Below are 20,175 nucleotides of genomic sequence, written 5' to 3' on the forward strand. Positions count from 1 at the left end.
CCAAACACTGGACCATACCCAGTTTGGCTTTGTTAAGAGCAGTTCATGCCTCCTAAACCTAGTTGACTTCTTTGAGACAGTTACCAAGGCTATAGACAAGGGAAAGGTGGTCCACACAGCCTACCTAGAACTCGCAAAGGCTTTCAGCAACATTCCCCATTCTGGTATTATAGAGAAGCTCACCAGCCTGAACATAAACCCCTACATCATGAGATGGGTTGCCAACTGGCTCATGGACAGAACCCACATGGTAAGAGTTGCAGGAGCTAGGTCTGACTCTAAACAGGTTACAAGTGGCATTCCCCAGGGCTCAGTCCTAGGACCCCTCCTGTTTGGCATAAACTTCTCAGAGGTACAGGCAAGCACAGGAGGTCAATGGCTGACCAAGTTAACAGACAACTGCAAACTTGGGGCTATAAATGACTCTCCAGCTGACACAGACATCCTCCAAAAGGGTCTCACTGAAACAGATACCTGGTGTCAAAACCATGTCCACAAGCTAAATGCCAAAAAGTGCATAGTCATCCCTTTTGGAAAAAACAAAGTACCCACAAACTATCACATAGGTGGTAGCCCCCTAAATATGGAAGACGTAATAAGGGATCTGGGGACCCAAGTAGATAGTAATCTCTCCTTTGATAATCACATTGCCAAAGTGGTTAGAAAATCCTTCTATGTGGCCCACCTAATCACAAAAGGTTTTGCATCCAGATCAAAAGAGGTCATTATACCCCTCTGCGCATCACTCATCAGACCCATCATAGAGTCCAACGTCCCATTTGGGATGTGCCTTACAAGACACCTGCAACAGCTGGAAAGACCACAGAAGTACCTCACCAAGAGAATCACTGGCCTCAAGCAGATGCTCTATGCAGCTCGACTGAAGAAACTCCAGCTGTACTCGGTTGCATACTGCCTACTCAGAGGTGATCTATGCCTGACATACAAGGCCATGTCCAGACCAGAATTGATGGACATGCTTCACCTAAAGAAAACCATATCCCCTCGAGCCACATGCTCTAGGGATCTAAACCTCACCACAACAATATATAGGATGTGCTGGAGGGATAGATTCCTGCCCCAGAGACTTCCCATGTTCTGGAACAAAATTCCAGTCTACATTAGGCAGAGCTCCTCACTAACACTCTTCAAGAGAATCCTTGATGAGTGGATGGGAAATAGAAAGTTTACCCCAGGGATCACTTCAATGGCACAGGGAAGTAATCTAAGGGGGCGGCGAAAGCCAACACAATTCCGGCTAGGCTTATAAATGCCTTTGGACAGATAGCCTAGTACCTACCTATAAACCTATGAACCTATAACCCAAAAGGTCAGCCAGACAAAGCCAGATAAAGTTATTACTCCCACACCATGGCCAAAGCCTGGAATAGCCTACCTATAAACATTAGATTTAATTCTAACTCATCAGCATTTAAACATTCACTAAAATGTATATTTTGCAGTGTAACATCACTTTATTCTTCTCTTCCACAATATAAACACTTTTGTAAATATTGTACTCATGGGATCATAGGATCATAAGATCATATGAAGTCATTAGGCTAAAGGCTCTAGGGCCCTTACAAGCCTAGCTAAGTTATACCCTTATTTCCATGATCAGCAGCTATTGCCCCTCTGCACTAGAGACACAGGTTAAACCCATGAAGTGAATTTGCAATTACCCATGCAATTGTACAGATTGAGTTTAAAGAGGGCCAATGAGATGCTCAGTTTCACACAAAATGGGAGTCTGTTCCAAAGGTGTGGTAACCTCTGGAAGACAAATCTGTCCCTCCAGCAGGTTCTGTCAATGTCACATACCAGATTAAGGCCTTTAGAGCAAGTAACCATGTACCATTTGACTTGAGGAGGTGCAGCATTTTCAATAAAGCAGGATCAGAGATTTCCTTATATGAAAGGCAGACATCACCTCTGAGTAGTCTGTATGAAACAGAATAAAGTGACAGTGATTTCAGATGATCCACATAGGACAGATGTTGAGGACCTTGAATTTCCCTTGTGAGGAACCTTTGTGGTCACTCCAGTTGCTGCAGGTGCTTGGAAAGGTACATACCAAAAGGGGCATTGTACCGGATTATTGGCCTGATGAGGGAAGAGTACAGGGAAGTTATAACTTTTTTTTTTTTCTTGAGGCAATGCCCTTACTTATGAGATGAGTAATACGGAATGTCCATCTTACCACTATGGAGACATGGTGATTAAAGGAAAGGTTGCTGTCAACCTGTGTGCCCAGGTCTCACACCACTGAGTACATACATAGGGTGTTGTTATTGATGTGGTAGGTAGCAGGAGCATCAGTCTTACTGAAAGGGGTGATAATACACTTTTTGCATTGAGTTTAAGGCCATGACTTTGGCACAAATCATTTATTTTGTAAGACCCTCTTGTAGGATGTTGACATCATTTGGAGATTCTATGACTGCTCCCAGTTTGCAGTCATCAGCAAACTTTGTCAGCCACAGACCTTTAGTTTTTGCTTGTACTTTGGAGAAAATAGATTCAAAAAGTAGAGATCCCAGGACTGATCCCTGTGGAACACCACTGGTTCCAGGTCTGCTGTTGGAGGTGAATTCCCCAATTTTGACTATATGAGTTCTATCAGTGAGCCAATTAGTGACCCATATAATGTTCTAAGGTTTGATGCCTAGCTGGGTGAGTTTGTCAATGATGCCTGAGTGGGGCATAGTGTCAAATGCCTTGGCTAAATCTAGATAGGCTGTACGCACAGATTTTGCTTCATCCAGGGCCTTGTTGACTTTCTCAAAAAAGTCCAGCAGGTTTAACAGGAATGATCTCCCTTTGACAAATCCAAACTGAGCAGGGTCAAGTGTATGGAGATTACCTATGTCTTTGTTGATAACATCCATTATGATTTGATCCATGGCCTTGCAGATAAGGCTAGTTAAGACTAATAGGCCTATACTTCCTGTGGTCAGTGGAAGCACCACCTTTGTGCAAGGGAATAATAGTGGCCGTTTTCTATTCAGCTGGGAAGAAGATAGTGGTTAGACTATGACTGAAAAGAGTATCTGATGGTGTTGCTAATTCTTGTTAAAACCCATGTAGGATACAGCCTGGGATGCTATCAGGTCCCACAAATGCTGTGTTTGTGGCCTTAGATTGGGCATTTATGACCTGCTCTTTAGAGACACAGGGTAGGGGACAGGTGGTAGGAATGTCATGGGGTATGTGAGGCGAGGACAGGGGAGTGAAGTTTTCACAGAACCTGTTGGCCAACAAGTTAGCTATGTCCACAAGCTCAGTATATGTGATATCATCAACTACCAGCTTGGCACAAATCTGAGCCTTCCTTTTAGATTACGGATATAAGTAACAAATGTCTTATGGTTGTCCTTATTTGAATAAACTAATTTGTATTTGCAGTTTGCTTTGGAGGACTTCACAAGAAGTTGTATTTGGTTGTTTAAGCTGAGGAGTGAGTGTTTCCAGTTTATGGCTTGCTCCCTCTTACTCTTAGACAGCAATTTCTTCCTGTTATTGTAAAGCCTGTTAATGACAGTTGTCCACCAGGCAGGTTTGCTCTTCCTTGAGGAGCTTGTTTTGGTCCTATCAGGTATGGCCAAGTCAATGTAGTTATACAGGTCTTTGTATAAAGCATTGGTGTAGAACTCGGCATAGTTGCCAGTTCCCTCTAAGGGGGGAGATACAGTGAAGCTATTTATACCATCCTGTAAGAGGCTATAATCTCCTTTGGAGAAGTTTATTAGTCTAGTTACTGCTGGGAAGTGGGTCAGGTGTGATAGTTACTTTGAATGAGACTCATTTGTGGTCAGATCTCACCAGAGACAAACTCATAGTGGTGATGCTACAATGGTCCCCCATATTGGTAAGCGGGTCTATATTATAACATCAAACTCACAGGAGTTTGAAGGTTGTAATATCGAACCGTACAGTTCAAAACCCAATAATAACGAAAACACAGAACAGCAATTTTTTTCCCAGGGAAAAAAATCGCTGTTCCGTGACAAAAAAATAAAATAAAACTTACACTTTAAACTTAAACTAAAGTGTGAGGCTTCACCCCCCACATCCCCCTACTTAAATATAACAACTCTGAGATCGCACCACAGTGGAGGAAATAGCAAAGCCCCGAAAACGGCCCAACGATTTTTTTTGCCAGTGTGCCTTTTCTTCGCTAATTTCGTATTTCGGACTGTTGGGTTTGATATTACAATGTTTGAACTCCTGTGAGTTCGACATTGTAATATAGACCCTTGGTAAGCACCAGATCCAGGATGTTGGCATCCCTTGTGGGGGTGTCAACCAACTGGTCCAGGGCATTGGAGTTAACAAAGTTGAGGAACCTTTGGGAAAGTGAGTTTGATCAAAAATAATTTGCACAGTCTATGGATAGGTATTTAAAGTTACCCAAAACCATGGTGTTCAGATGTATCTTGATAGATTTCAGTAGATCTAAATAGGCAGAGTGGGTATTGTGATTTATGGGTCTCAGTTAATTGCACCTGAAGTATCTCCAGGGAATTATACTGTTTAACCAATCTTGAGATGTATTTATCTATAATGAATATTGATGCACTACCTTCTTTAGTTTTTAAGCCTTCAGTTTATGGTCTGACTGTGTGGAAGAAGGTGTAACCCAGTATGGTTGAGGTGCTCTGCACAACCTTGAACCAGGTCTCCATGCCTGTGTCTTCCAAGGTGTGGAATGCTTTCAGTGAGTGAAGTTTCATGTTAAGACTCCTAGCATTTATCAGCATAACCTTGAGGTTGTTTTTAGATAGAATTTTTACATTGGGAATTTTGTCCTTAAGACACTAGCTAAAAAGGAACTATGGGGTGGCAAGAACCTTAGCCGGTAGCCAAAATCCCAGGGGTGACAGATGAAGACCATCTCTGGCAAAGCATTGAGGTCTGTCAATCATGTCAGCCCAGGCTGACAGATACTGGATCCCCTTAGAATGACACCAGAAACTAAGCCCATTACTGAATTCAGTCGTTTTCTGTTTGTATTGAGGCATCATCCTAGGTGAAGGTAAAATATTGCTTAAGGCTAGTCCAAGAGCTCAGTCATCTCTCTTCATATAGTCCGGAGAGGTAAATCTCAAGTCTGTCACACAAACATAGTCTATGACAGATGCATAACAGTTCCTGTTGTTGAGAGACTTGAATGCATGTGTGATATGGTGGATCCTGGAACCTAACAGACAACTGACTGTGACCTTTTCCTTATCCAGTCTGGTGAGAGGGATATCTGTGTTTTGCACGATGGAATCATTTATGAATGATACGTTTGGTTTTGTGTTTTGCCTTAAGGGTTTGATAGATTAGACATTGGTGTGTGAGCTATTTTGTGCATTGTGTATTATCATTCTTACATAAATGTGAATTTTGTAAACTATAATACTATTGCAAATATACTACTAGTTAAATTATGTGCCTTGGAGCTACATTCAACCCAGTCAGACTTTCCTTGTAGGCAAATGCCAATAAATAAATAAATAAATAAATAAATAAATAAATACTTTAGCTCCATAGAAACTTGCAATGATGTAAAGAACAAATGGCAGATTTGTAAGAGATTAGTCTTGCAGCTTTTTCTTCAGCCAGCTACTGCCTATTCTGATTCTCAGAACTCATTTTTAATGTGTGCTTTTATAACATCCACTTATAAGCTGTGCAGACATTGGTATGCTATACCTGCTAAGGGTTCCATTACAAAGCTGGAAGGAAGGACAGGTATGCCTATCTTGGGGACAGGGCAGTGTTGGCCACACATAACTACAAGTCTTTGGAAGAAGGAGGTGATGCACACAGAGTAAGGGCAGGTGTGTGGCACACGGTATGGTAGAAATCTTCACTGAAAAAGTGGGCAGGAATATTCACTTTTATAGCAAAACATGTGTGGCATCATAGTGATGTGAGCCACGTGTTCTCTCAACCCAGTGTAGGGAAGGACATACAGGAAAAACATCACTGTACATGGAGTACGGATGAGAGCACAAATAACCTTCATGTGCCTAAATGATGGACCTTCCAGATGGTTTTCCCTGTGGGTCTTGAGATGATCACCAACATGATGGAATGAATTGGCACAGGTCTGGCTGGTGATGGCTTGATCATCTGAAGTCAAATTGGAAAAAGGGCCTAGAAATGAAGATGTTATTGTCAAAGGTATAACTTCCTGCACTGTGATTTAAGATACGCAAAGCCTATCTTGAATTCATAAATGCTTTCAGAACTATATCATTTGAAGGAATTGTAAATGTAAAGGCACAAAGGCATATATCTACTGAAGAAAGAGGTGAAGGCCATCATTTACAAAGTAAGATTATGAATCATACATCTTCCTGAAATGCAAACCTGCAACAGATCACCTGCTAGGTCTCAGATATCAAACTAGTTATTACATTTAATTATCATTACTTTAAACTGAGGTTTCTACTTTGGTGAAGCCAGCTTCTCACTTCATACCTTTGTCTTTATCACATCATGAAGTGCTACGGAGAATGCTGGCAAATTATTCTGAATTGCTGTCAGACTGGAATACCCACATCATTTATCCATAGTGTTAACAATGGCTATAGTCACGGTGGTGCAGTGGTTAGCATTGCCGCCTCACAGCAAGATGTTCTCCGGTTTGATTCTCGGCTGGGGTGCCTTCTGTGCAGAGTCTGCATGTCCTCCCTGTGGTCGTGTGGGTTTCCTCCGGGTGCTCTGGTTTCCTCCCACATTCCGAAGACATGCTGTAGGTGGATTGGGCATTCTAAATTGACCCTAGGCATGAGTGCATGCATATGTGTGCCTTCTGTGGAAGGGTGGATGCCAGGCTGGCAAATCAACACTGTAAAACTCCACTGCCAATCATGAGCAGACAGGTGATCCACTGTGGCGACCCCTAACCGGGAAAAGCTGAAAGAAGTTAACAATGGCTATGCTGAAATTATCCTTAGTACCTTCCTATCCTTGAGTCTTTCCTTATTTTGGTCACAGGAAAACAAGTGACTGCAAGTTATTTGTTGTTTAGTTTACTGGTGCCATTAAATAAGGAACCTTCTTATTTCACTTAAGCAACACCTTCTACATTCATTGTTAAAAAGACGGCCATTATCTCTTTCTTTTCCATTCACAGTTATGCATTTTCTTCACACAGCTCTTTCAAGACTTCAGAAAAAAATAAACATATGCAAAAGAAATGCATTCAAAGTATAATAAGAGCACACTGCAAATGCAAATTTTATATTTCTGCTTGCCCTTGTTTTTAGAAATGTCATTTGTTGTAATCATATTCATATGGATAATTTTCTTAAAATTGATATTGTAATTGCACATTCACTTTTGCATTTGCTCATGAATGTAAAACATACGGTATGTTTATTAGCCAGTTTTCTTAGTCTGTGTCATGTTTATGGTACAGTAATAACCACTTTTACTTACATGTCAGAATAATTATTCAGTTTCCAAATGATTGTTTTCCATCTGTTAGGTCATTAGTGTATCCTACTGTATAGACTTCTTGAGATTTAACAAACTAACATAACCAATCTCATATTAGCTATGAAAATGCAGTTTTGGAAGAAGACATTCACAGAAGTCAGTCTGAAATATTCTTTTTAATTTTCTTCTATTTCTCAAAGTCATTAATGAATATATTCTGTCTGTATACTAATGTAACGGTGATTGATATGATTTATCCCTTCATTATCCTTCAGACATATTAAATGTATAACTATATTCAGAAGTAAGTTGTGAGTCTACCTGAATTTTATTTTTTTGCTTGTAAAAGATTACATAATACAAGGTCTGCTGTGACAGAAACCTGGTTCAAGGCTCCTGAGAGCACCCCAGCGCTATCGGGTTTTACCTCATATCATGCGTTCCGGCCCCAAAATCCGGACAATACCAAGAAAGGAGGGGGGGTATCCATATTCATCAAGGACACCCACACCTCAAGACTGGTGGCAACCAATGCTCCAGGTGCAATTAACCATAGGCAAGACTGCTCTGCAAATTGCTACATGTTACACCTCACAAACTCAGGAACCTCACATGGCCTTCCTGAAAACACTAGAGGGGATAAATGTATCACCAAACACCATCATACTAGGTGACTTCAATTACCCTAATATAGACTGGGAACACTACTCAAGCCCACACACCCTAGCCCAAAAGTTCCTGGAATTCATAAACTCAAATGCCATGGAACAACTAGTCACCATCCCACAAGAGGAGATAAGATAACATGCTTGTCATCATCAACACCGTATAACCTCACTGGTGAGATCAGATCACAACCTAAATCTCGCTTGGAGGTCCTCATCCCCCCACCTGAAATAAAAAAGACCACAGTAAAGAACTTCACTTCTAAAGACTAGTGTGGTCTCCTTTCAGGCCCCGGGAAAACAATACTCTGAATCACTTACAAATGCCTTCTACCAGCACCTGCAGGACTGCATGGATAAGGCAATCCCAAGCAAAACAAAGACTCTTTGTACCAAAGGCAAGCATCCAGTCTGGTGGACCCCAGCCATAAACAAACTCTACAACAAAAGGAGGAAGCTACTACAAGATAGAGCAAAATCCTTAAAAGGTAAGACACCCTTGATCACTATAAGTAAAAACTAAGAGCTCTCATAAAATCATCCAAAGCAAATTTGAGAGAAAAATAGCTAAAGACTCAAAAGACAATCATAAGGCCTTCTTTAGCTATGTTAGAAACCTAGGAGGAAACTCCCAGATATGCTCAGAACTAGTTCAAAATGATGTGAAGATTACTGATCCTACAGACATTGCCAACATACTGGCTGACAGGTTCAGTGCAAACTTCTCCCCTCCCCAAAAGGAGAGATATCTATACCAAACGAGTGCAGCCCCCAAACATCTCCAGCCCAAGTGAGAACTGCTCTCCAAAGCAAAAACACAGCATCCATGGGACCTGATGGTGTCCCCGGCTGTGTGCTCCACGAACTCAATGAGGAATTAAACCCACAGCTAGGACAGCTGTTTAATCAAAGTCTTACCTCTGGCTACGTGCCAGGAGTGGCGCACTGCAACTGTGGTCCCACTTCACAAAGGCGGTGCCTCCACAGACCCTGGAAATTACCGCCCATTAGCTTGACAAGCCTTATCTGCAAAGCCATGGAGAGGATCATAATGGACCTCATAAATAAAGACATAGGAATGTGCAGACTTTGGATCCAACCCAGTTTGGCTTTGTCAAAGGCAGATCATGCCTTTTAAACTTGGTTGACTTTTTCGAAACAGTCACCAAAGCCATTGATGAGGGAAAGGCAGTCCATACAGCCTACCTCGATCTGGCTAAGGCCTTCGATACAATACCCCACTCGGGTATCATTGAAAAACTCATCAGCTTAAATGTTAACCCATACATCACAAGATGGGTTGCAAACTGGCTGAGTGACAGAACCCACAGGGTCAGAGTTGCTGGCGCCATGTCAGACTCAAAGCCTGTCACAAGTGGTGTCCCACAGGGCTCAGTCCTGGGCCCACTCTTGTTTGGCATCTACTTTTCCGAAGTACAAGCAAAGACAGGAGGGTTATGGCTGACAAAGTTTGCAGATAACTGCAAACTGGGCGCCATAGTAGAAAACACATCTGACACAGATATCCTTCAGAAGGGTCTCACAGAAACGGATAACTGGTGCCAGAGCCACGGCCTAAAGTTAAATGCCAAAAAATGCATAGTCATACCCTTCGGGAAAAACAAGGTTACCCCTAGCTACCAAATAGGTGGCAATCCACTGAGCACAGAAGAAGTTATCAGGGACCTGGGGACCCAGGTTGATAGTAGTCTGTCATTCGACACCCATGTAGCTAAAGTAGTTAGGAAGACCTTCTACATTGCCCACCTTATCATGAGAGGATTCTCATCTAGATCAAGGGTGGTCATAGTCTCCCTTTACTCATCACTCATCAGACCAATGATAGAGTACAATGACCCATTCTGCATGTATCTGACCCGACACTTGCAGCAGCTGGAGAGGCCACAAAAGTTCCTCACCAAAAGGATAAAGGGTCTCAAAAATCTGTCCTATGCTGCCCGACTGAAAGAACTCCAGCTCTATTCAGTCGCTTACCGCTTGCTCAGAGGTGACCTTTGCCTAACATACAAGGCCATGTCAAACCCAGATTTGATGAATATGCTTCACCTCAAAAAATCTAGATCCATCAGAGCCACAAGGGCGGGAGACTTAAACCTCGACACGGCTATTAATAGGACGTGCTGGAGGGATAGATTCATCACCCAAAGACACCCTATGCTGTGGAACAAAATCCCGGTACATGTGAGGCAGAGCACCTCACTGGCCTTGTTTAAGAGAAATCTTGACCAATGGATGGGAGATCGCAGATATACCCCAGGGATTACCTCAGTGTCACTGCTCGACAGAGGCACAGCAAAATAATGGGTATAGTTCCCCATACTAAAGGGGTGGCGTAAGCCACAAAACGATGGGCTAGGCTTGTAAATGCCCTCGGGCAGATAGCCTAGTATGAACCTATGAACCTATGAACCTATAATGCTAAATTAATGTACTATGCACTGAGTTGCTTTTTACTGGGGACTATAGATACAGAAGATAAAATGCAATTATCTCTAAACTTTCATTATTTGTGTTTACTTACTGCCATTCAGAATTGTTATATTAGAATAGTACCTGACTACCATAAGGCAGTAATTATTTAAACTTGCCATGAGAAGTTTGTGATTTTGAAATGAGGTTCTTGATATGCTAAACATTTGAGAAGCACTAGACACTTACTCAATAATTCAGTGCTTGATGTTTGAAAAAGGGAGTGATAATGCAACTAGCATTTCTGAATACACACAAAACACATACACACAAGAAAATGATAACTCTCAAAGATGCTACAAGTAAAACAGTAAAACTAGTAAAAACAAAAAGAAAGCAGGAGCAGAAAACCCAAACACTGTATTAATGTAAAAGCCTTTATTGCTTTTATCCTGATAACTGTTCTTCATCAGAATAAAACAAATCCATTCATGCTTAAACTTTTATTATGAAAAACCTCTGCCCATTAAAGCACATCACATGATTCTACTGGTCGTTCTCCCCATCAATGGGTGACCTCTTACTCATAATTAAAGCTCATCAAACAGGAAATGTTGAAGCAAGGTTTTTGAAAACATAAATATATATATATATATATATATATATATATATATATATATATATATATACTAGCTGTACCCGGCCACGCATTGCTGTGGCTCAGTCTGGTTAAATGGAAAAGAAAGAAAAGAGAAAGCGCACATTTCTAATATGTTTAATTTCACAATGCTTGTGGGTATACAATATTTTTTGTTGTTCCATTGTCTGTGCAGATATAGAGATTGTCTGGTTTGCCAATTCTAGAACACGCAACATATAATTGTCCATGTGAGAAGCAATCTGTGTGTAGATCTAAACTGCACAATTCTAAAGATTGGCCCTGAGCTTTGTTGATGGTGATTGCAAACGCCGATCGAATTGGGAATTGCAATCTCTTAAATTGAAATGGCATATCCGTTGGAATCATAGGAATGCAAGGAATGAGGACATCTTCACCTTTGAAAGGTCCTGTCAAGACTGTTGCTTCTATGACGTTGCTCATTATTTTTTTTTTACTGCAAGCCGCGTGCTGTTGCAAAGCTTTGGCTGGTTGATATTTTGCAACATGATAATTGGCACACTGATTTTCAATTGCAGTACGTGCGGTGGCATCCCTGGCAGATCGAGTGAATTCAAAAATTCTGTTGGATAATTAACTGCTTCATCTGCTTCCACAACAGTGTCGACGGACTTGTATGTGACTGCCTCGCTTTGAATGTTAGACTGAATAATATTAAGTTCGTAGACGTCTTTGTTCTTGGCTGCAAGAATAGCTCATTCAGTCAGCCAATCATGGTTCTTATAATTGGTTTGAATATTGGGAAATACTTTTTCAACCAATTCTTCTTTTGACGTCACTAAATTGCAGAAGTTGTGAGGCAATGAAATTCGTCCTGAGGTCAGATCAACCGGCACCTTTCCGTTCCCAATTTCCAACAATTGATGTGAGAATATCTCAGCTGATCGATCGTTTTGCAGCTGGACATGCATACTTGTAGTTAACTTTAACGTCTTTACATGTCACCACAAAGTATAGTATTTCAGGCAAGCATTTATTTCGTCCGCTGGTGTCGATCAAGGAAGTACAGGTAATGTTTGCCTGAAATCTCCTGCAAGCAATATTAATGCGTTCCCAAATGGTCTGATGTTTCTACGCAAATCTTGCAATGATCGATCAAGAGCCTCGAGCGATTTTTTTGTGCGCCATTGTGCATTCATCCCAAAAAATAAGTCTGCATTTCTGCAATACTTTTCCCATACCGGATGCTTTGGAAATGTGGCACGTGGGAGTTTCAATGAATTGCATGTTCAATGGCAATTTCAAAGCAGAATGAGCAGTTCTTCCACCTGATAGCAATGTTGCAGCTATTCTGGATGACACAAGAGCTAAGACTATGCCATTTTGGATTGAATTGCTGCCAGAATCAATGTAATTAGGAATGTTTTACCAGTTCCTCCTGGCGCATCTAAGAAGAAGATTTCTCCAACCCCGTTATTGACAGTTTGCATTATTTGATTGTAAATGCCTTTTTGCTCAAGCGTTAGCTTAGGAATATTTGATTGCACATACGACAAAAGATCACCTGTGTTGTAATTTTGTTCATGACGCAATTCTACATCGAACGAAGCAGCAGCAGATCGATTCGGTGATGGCATTCCCAATTGACTGAGAACTTTGTTCACGATTTCTAAGCACAAATCTTCAATCATTATCAACGCTTCGTTGTAGATTTCTGCTGTGAAATCCATGTTAATATTTGAATTTTCCTTGCGTATTCAATGGAAAATATCTTCAGCCATGTGCGATTTATATTTCTCCCATAACTCTGTTGGAGATGAAGGAGAACAGGTGGTCAAAATGATTGCAAACAATGCACGAATTTGATTTGGATGTGACGTATTGCACGCATCATTAATGCATACATCCCAGTGTCGGTCATTCTCCAATAAATTCAGAGCTTGACATGCACTGCGGAAAGTGGCATGTGTAACGCCATTGACAATTCTCAATTGCGGGGAAGACGTTGGACTGGACACATTTACCAACAGCATGCGAAGAAAGAAGCATTCATCTTGATTGGGATGCACAGTGTACAGTCTGCCTATCATAGTTTCTTTGAATATGCCAGGTTGTCCGTTGACTCGCTCTCCTCATTTGCATCATTGAAATGATTTTCTACTCGCATTCCATGTGTAATACATAGGCACTTCTGAATACAGCAGTGTTTTCCCAAACGCGTCATTTTGACATAATGTGAAGAAAGCAGTTAACATTGTAGCCGGTGGATTCAGGGCTATTTGTTGCACATTTGCAGCTGTGAAATAAACGTGTTGTCCATTTTCTAGATGTACTGCTAAGTGAACAACAGCTGGACTTCGTTCATGTATGGGAGATGAAAGAATTCGCCATACAGCTTCATTGCTGCTTATGTATCTTCCAGCCTGATACTGTGCGATTACATCGATATGTATGACCACATTCCTATCACTTCTTTCTGGTTGCACACCAAAAACTGCCATGTCGCTGCCTTTATTCACGTACTTACAAATATATTTGATTGATTTAACGGAGTTACAGCATTCCATGTTTATGTGCGCTTTGTATGTTTTTGATAGCAAAAGCGAATATGGAACATCCCACTGGTTATCTACTTCGATGTCACCATTTCACATTTGTATGGTTGCTAATTTACAGCCATCTTCTGCTGATCTTCTTTTGTATAAAGGATATCCATCGTTTCCTGTAACTGTGTTGGATACTAATGCTCGAGGATATCGCTTAGAGCATTTTCCATCTATCATGCATGGTGAATTTGGATTCAGTGTACCGCAAGGTCCATGTATCATATTTTTCATCACAACTTCATGCAAATCCTTATTGACGTCGGCATCGGGTATTTTAGCGCATATTACATCGTTGATTTCATTTGAAGTGATTTTGTTATAGAGCCAGATTAGTATATGTGCGTGTGGCAATCCTCTCTTATGCCATTCCACTGAGTACATCCAGCAGCGCACAGAACCAAACACTTCATGTTTTACCATGAAATCCATCAGTGATTTCAGCTTCTGTCTGAAAACCCATGCTGTGATGTCATGACTATCCACTGATGATTGCCCAGGAAGTAAGAGCTGTTGTATATCATCCCAAGCTGGATTGCATGTGAATGTAATGAATAGTTCTGGACGTCTGTAGTGATGAACATACGCAATTGCATCTTGAGCATACTCATGCATATGACGTGGACTGCCTGTATATGAAGATGGCAAAATCATTAGTCTTCCAACGTTAGTTGTATTATCTTCATTTACAACTGCATCTTGCAAATGAATGTATTCTTCAGAGTGAAGCTTGGTCTGATTCAAACGAATGAATATCAAATGTTCTGTTTCAATTTTTGCATACATATCTACGATGTATTGGTGAAACAATTGACGACATTTCAAAATGTGATTGTCTTCATTCTCTCGAATCATTAATTGGTATGAATAATAGTTCACTGCGTTGCATTTCATATTTGTTTCTTCGCCACTGACTGGATTTATCATCTTAACGTTGAAGTGATATCCATCGGCACCATCCAAAAAAATGATTGGATATTGCAGGGCATCGTAGCTTTGATGAATTTCTGCAGCTGTTGTCAATTGATCATTTCTCTGATGAAGAACAATATCTCTAGGTTGGAATTGATCTCTGACTATAACAATTGCCACTTCGTCTATAGTTAGAGCATTGAATTACACATGTTATCCAGCAGGCGTTTTGTCAGCATGAATAACAAGCTTGTGTGTATCAGATGGCATCATGTCAATTGCTGTTTTGAACAAACGCACTAAATTGTTTTTTTCGTGAAGAAGCTCTTGCAGTTGGGAAATGATGGACCTTTGTATGCCAGTAGAAATTCTGCAGCATGCATTCAATTCATCATTGCCATCACCGATGAAATACATTTGTAGGAATTTATGTTGACCATCTGGGAATGGAAGCAGGGAGCCGGCTTTATGATAAATTTGTCCTTTCACTTTGAAAGTTGGCATGAATTGAGCTGTTACGATTTCTGTGCCGAACGACGTCATTTGGAAGCATGAGTTTTATTTCCTGATGTTAGATAGGAAATGCTTTGATTCAGCGGTATATCTGGCAAGCAAAGTTTTTAATGGCTCTGGCGGTTCTCCAAGTTGAGGCAGTTTAATTTTTCCGGTGGTGCAACACATTCCTTTCATTTCTCCATTAAATTTTAGAGCCTTGCAATAAGGACACACTTCAGTCATAGTGCCGATGAGAACATGCCAGCTCAAACTATAATCATCAGCTGGGTTGTACCAGAATTGCAAGGCGATTGTAATCGCATGATTGCTGAGCATGGAGTCATGTTTGACGCTGATCTGCTGTTTCTCGTTGACGTCTTTCAGCCACACTCAGCCTGTCACATTCATTTTGTTGAGAACGAAGCAGATCTGAAGCTGCAGAACGCGATCGCCGTGCTCCCAACCGTGCATCCTCAAGTCTGGCTGCACGTCGCTCTGCTGCTTCCTCAGCATGTATTTGAGCCATTCTTTGTCTGTTTCACTCGTTTGCTGATGCCCGTTCTTCCTCAGTTTGATTTGCAATTACTCGTCGCACTGCTTCCGCTCCACGAGTACTACGACCTAAGTTTGATCTTCTGCGAGGCATTATTTGCATGAACTAAAGCAGATCGATTGCACTGAAAAAGAAGAAAGAAAGTTATAACAAAAAGATATAAAATTGCATATTTGTATACAAATATATAGAATCCATAGTAGGTATATAAAAACATGCGCATATTTGAATGCAATGTGTGACATTTATATAATAGTAGGTATATAAAAACACGCACATATTCGAATGCAACATTGTGTGAAAATTTCAAAGCAATCGGTGAAGAACTTTCGGAGATTTAAGATTTTGAACAAACGAACATTTACATTTTTATTTATATAGATATATCAATCTAGGATGTTTGCTCGAATGAGCAAACGTCCAAATCCATAACAACCAAACACACTTTAATGAAAGCACTTTTATTGAAAAAGTGCTTTCGTTAAAGCGTGTTACAAAAAAAAAAAAAACACTGCATTAACATTTTACTACTTTAATATTCTCCCTCCGAGACCGTACTACAATGGGGAAAAGGGAATTTTCCCTTATCTGCACTGCAGTACGGCCTCTGCAACAGGCATACTTATGCAAAAGTACTTCTTCGGTGAAAAGCACTTTCACGTAAGTATTTCCAGCTGTTTGGGTTTTGGACATTTGCTCATTCGAGCAAACTTCCTAGACCCATAAATATATATATATATATATATATATATATATATATATATATATATATATATATATATATATATATATACACATATATATATATATATATATATATATATGTATATATATATATATATATATATATATATATATAAGAATGTAAATATACATTAAAAATATTACCTATAAAAATTAACATTAAAAACTACTGTTGATCCAGTTAATGTAAAAACATTCAATCAGCCCTAAAAGATAATAATAAACAAAAATAAACAACACAGTTGCTGAGAACATAATAAACAAAGGAATGGGATGTACAGCTTTTGTGTCATGCACAGAAGATAGGACGTGTTTTACTATTTGTTGTCATTTGACAACCATAGGCAGTGGGGTATATTACCCTGACACATGTATAAAACAAGAGTGTGTGTTTTATACTCATGTGCATCATAAACAGTAATATATTAACACTCAAAATACACAAGTGACAAATGGCAGCACAGATCTGATGCCATTGCAGTAGTTAAAGGTCTCTTCTCATAAATGGAGTGCATCTACTACATGAATATACTGTGCACACTCAGAAGACATTACAGCCAACTCTGTCATGACAGCATGTAAACAACAGAAACACACACAAAAGTGTTCTATCACAAGTCCAATTGCATTTTCTGTGATGTGGCATCATACCATATAGCAAGAAATGTTATGTAAGTCCTCATGTTCTGTACAGCTGTACAATGTGAAGAAAAGAATTACAGTAATACATAACTATTTGGAAGAAAACATACATTACAGTGCATTCTTATTTGAAATAAAGTAATGACTGTGAAAAATTAATCACATATTCAACATTTGCATCTTGCCAGATTCAAACACATGCCAGGGCAGATATCAGAAAGATGTTTATCAACCTGTGGCACCACAGAAATAGGCATACTATGTGTGTTATGATGACACACTTGAAGGGCTTATAGCACTACCTTAGAGGGTGATGCCTTAAAAAAACTGACTTCTGACTCTACCATGCTTTCTTTGCTTAAGCAAGTCCTGTCTGACACAGTTATCCAATAGACAGCTGGTACCAGATTCAAACTGCTACCTATCATACTACACAGTCTACACAACTGTGTATTTACTCCGTATGCCACGTGATATAGCAATCTTGTCAAAAATAAATGAAACTAATGTGTGAAGTAATAAAACACATTTTAGGATAGTTTATACAATAGGATTCTGTCATAAAGATGACAAGGACGTAATTAAGTTAATGTTCACACAACCATGAGCATTGCAATATCGAAGTTTCTCAGACAAGGAAGTAGTTCCTGTTGCTTAGTATAACATTGTCCCAGAATTGAACCACACTGTATATGTGTAGATATGCTATACAAAGCATTACTGAATTCATGTGCAGCAGGAACACTAACACCACAACATTCACAGAACAACTGTTTTTCTGTCAGGATATTACAAAATTACTTTATATTTCTCTGTCTAGGACCATATAGCCATTACACTTCATGGAGTGTCGTTTATGTAATGTCAGTGCATTCATAGAATTCTGCACTTTGCTGCAACTGAACACCAACCTATTTAAGCCCACCAACTACAAACATGTGTATGAATCACATGCGTCACAGTGGAAGTCTTAACAAAACGGTGATACTCCACCTACCTTAAGTCAGTATATCATAGAACTGTGTTGCAAACAATTTCTATGAGATAAAATGGATGTGGGAAGTTTCTCCCACTGTAATTGTATACATTTGAACAGTTGTCAATGTCGTCCATGCATAATAGCATTAGGACACACAATACTTACAGTCAGTCAAAGTGTTTTGAATACCTGTCTATGTGAAGACAGAAGCTACATGATATTGTGCAGAATGAACTTGCCGCAGTGCACATGTTGCTACAACTGTGAGATATTTGGGTCTTTGAAGCTGTGGCATCATGTTATAGTTACAAGTGATATGTGTGTACCTGTAATGTCTTGAAAACACTATTACTATATGTCTCTTTCTCACCCAACATTACCTGGTGCTAGGTATACCCAAACACATGTGATGCATAATGCAGTTGTCACTGTGATGGGAAAATTGCACAATGTGTGATTAATCTTGGACTCTAACACATGCCTTATGAAGGGAACAGCATACAGAACATTGTCTGACATCTTCATGACACAGGAAAAGCTTTAGTAATTCTCATGGGAAAGTCAGCTATCATCCTCATTACCACCCAATAAAATATTTATTTGTGAAAAATGAGCATAAAATCTTGTAAGAAGAATTCCAAGCCATGCATTTACATAGCAGATAGCTGGATGACAATATTGTTACCTACATGCACATTCACAGTCATATTGACACAAGTAACTCTTAGAAATAATGGTTGGACTTGAACAGACTACCTAAGATCACAAGGTACAGAACACTGCCTGCATTTCACACTCCATATGAGATGTTATTTTACAATTGCGACAGTGAACATTTATATGGATGGCATCACTAGTCTTTAATACATTAATGTACATCTAAAAACATATGATGGTGGTTCAAGTGCACAGTGGCACTACACAGCTACACATTCTACATGTATTAGAAGCCATCTCTACACAGCACTTTAGACAAAGATACATACACAGTAGTCAGTCATTGTTAGATTCAAACCTCCCCCCTGTGTACTTATGCAGGTGATGCACAGTCTCAAAAGCTAGCATCACCTGATAAGTCATAATGCAACTGTGATGTAGTTACTTTTTGATAGCATAATGTAACTATTGTGTTTCAAAAACTGTGTATTGTTTGGGGCTAATATAAATTGACAGGTAGCACTCTGGTAATGAAAATACATCTCTTAAGTGAATGTTTACATGAGGTGTGTTGCCATGGACATAGTTTTACATGACAGTGTACACAGTCACATTATTTAACCAAGACTGGACTCAAATTTCCTCCTATCAAATTACAGAATCGATAAAACACAGAATTAGCTACATGAGAAGTCTGACTTGGAAGGGCAGAAAGTACACTTTTTACATGATGACCTCATCAATGTAATTCAAAGAAGATGTTTATGGTAAAAGTGGAATAAGAGGATGGTATAATACTGACATGTATGAATAAGCTGCTAGCACCACAGGGAATGTCTGACTCAGGAGTGCACTTTTGACATGAAGACCCCATCAATATGTTGTAGGGAGGAACTTCTGTTAAAAGTGTGATAAAGTGCAGGGGAAGCTGTGTCCAAATTTAGCTTTATTCTCCTGAGTGGAAGTAGACACGGCACAATTTTCTGCTGGTTTAGTTATACAATGTAGAGGACACAATATTAGCTGCAAGCATCACAGGATAAATATGACTCTTAAATGGAGATAGGGCACTTTTGCATTAATGTGTTGCAGAAAAGATGTTTGAGGGAAATGTGGGATGGTGGGTACACTACTCACCCATATGTACTTGTTATTGTAGAGAAACACACAATTTCACCACTGTGAGATTCAAACCTCCTACCTCTCTAGTTACAGAGTCCAAATGCATGGATATGGACAGGTCAATGTAACAGCACTCTGTCCAATGAAATGACATACTTCTTGCCTGAGATTTACATGTTGTCATTTATGTACATTGCATTACTGTGAGGGACATGCACCTGTTTCACAGTAAGGGGTGTCAATAACAATCACAATTTTAAAACAGTGTATTTTAAAGCAAGGATTCATACCAGTTCATTCCATGATGATTGCATGCA

Source organism: Protopterus annectens, chromosome 5.part0 (genome assembly GCF_019279795.1).
Source record: "Protopterus annectens isolate FY-2018-M chromosome 5.part0, PAN1.0, whole genome shotgun sequence".
NCBI classification, from domain to species: domain Eukaryota; kingdom Metazoa; phylum Chordata; order Ceratodontiformes; family Protopteridae; genus Protopterus; species Protopterus annectens.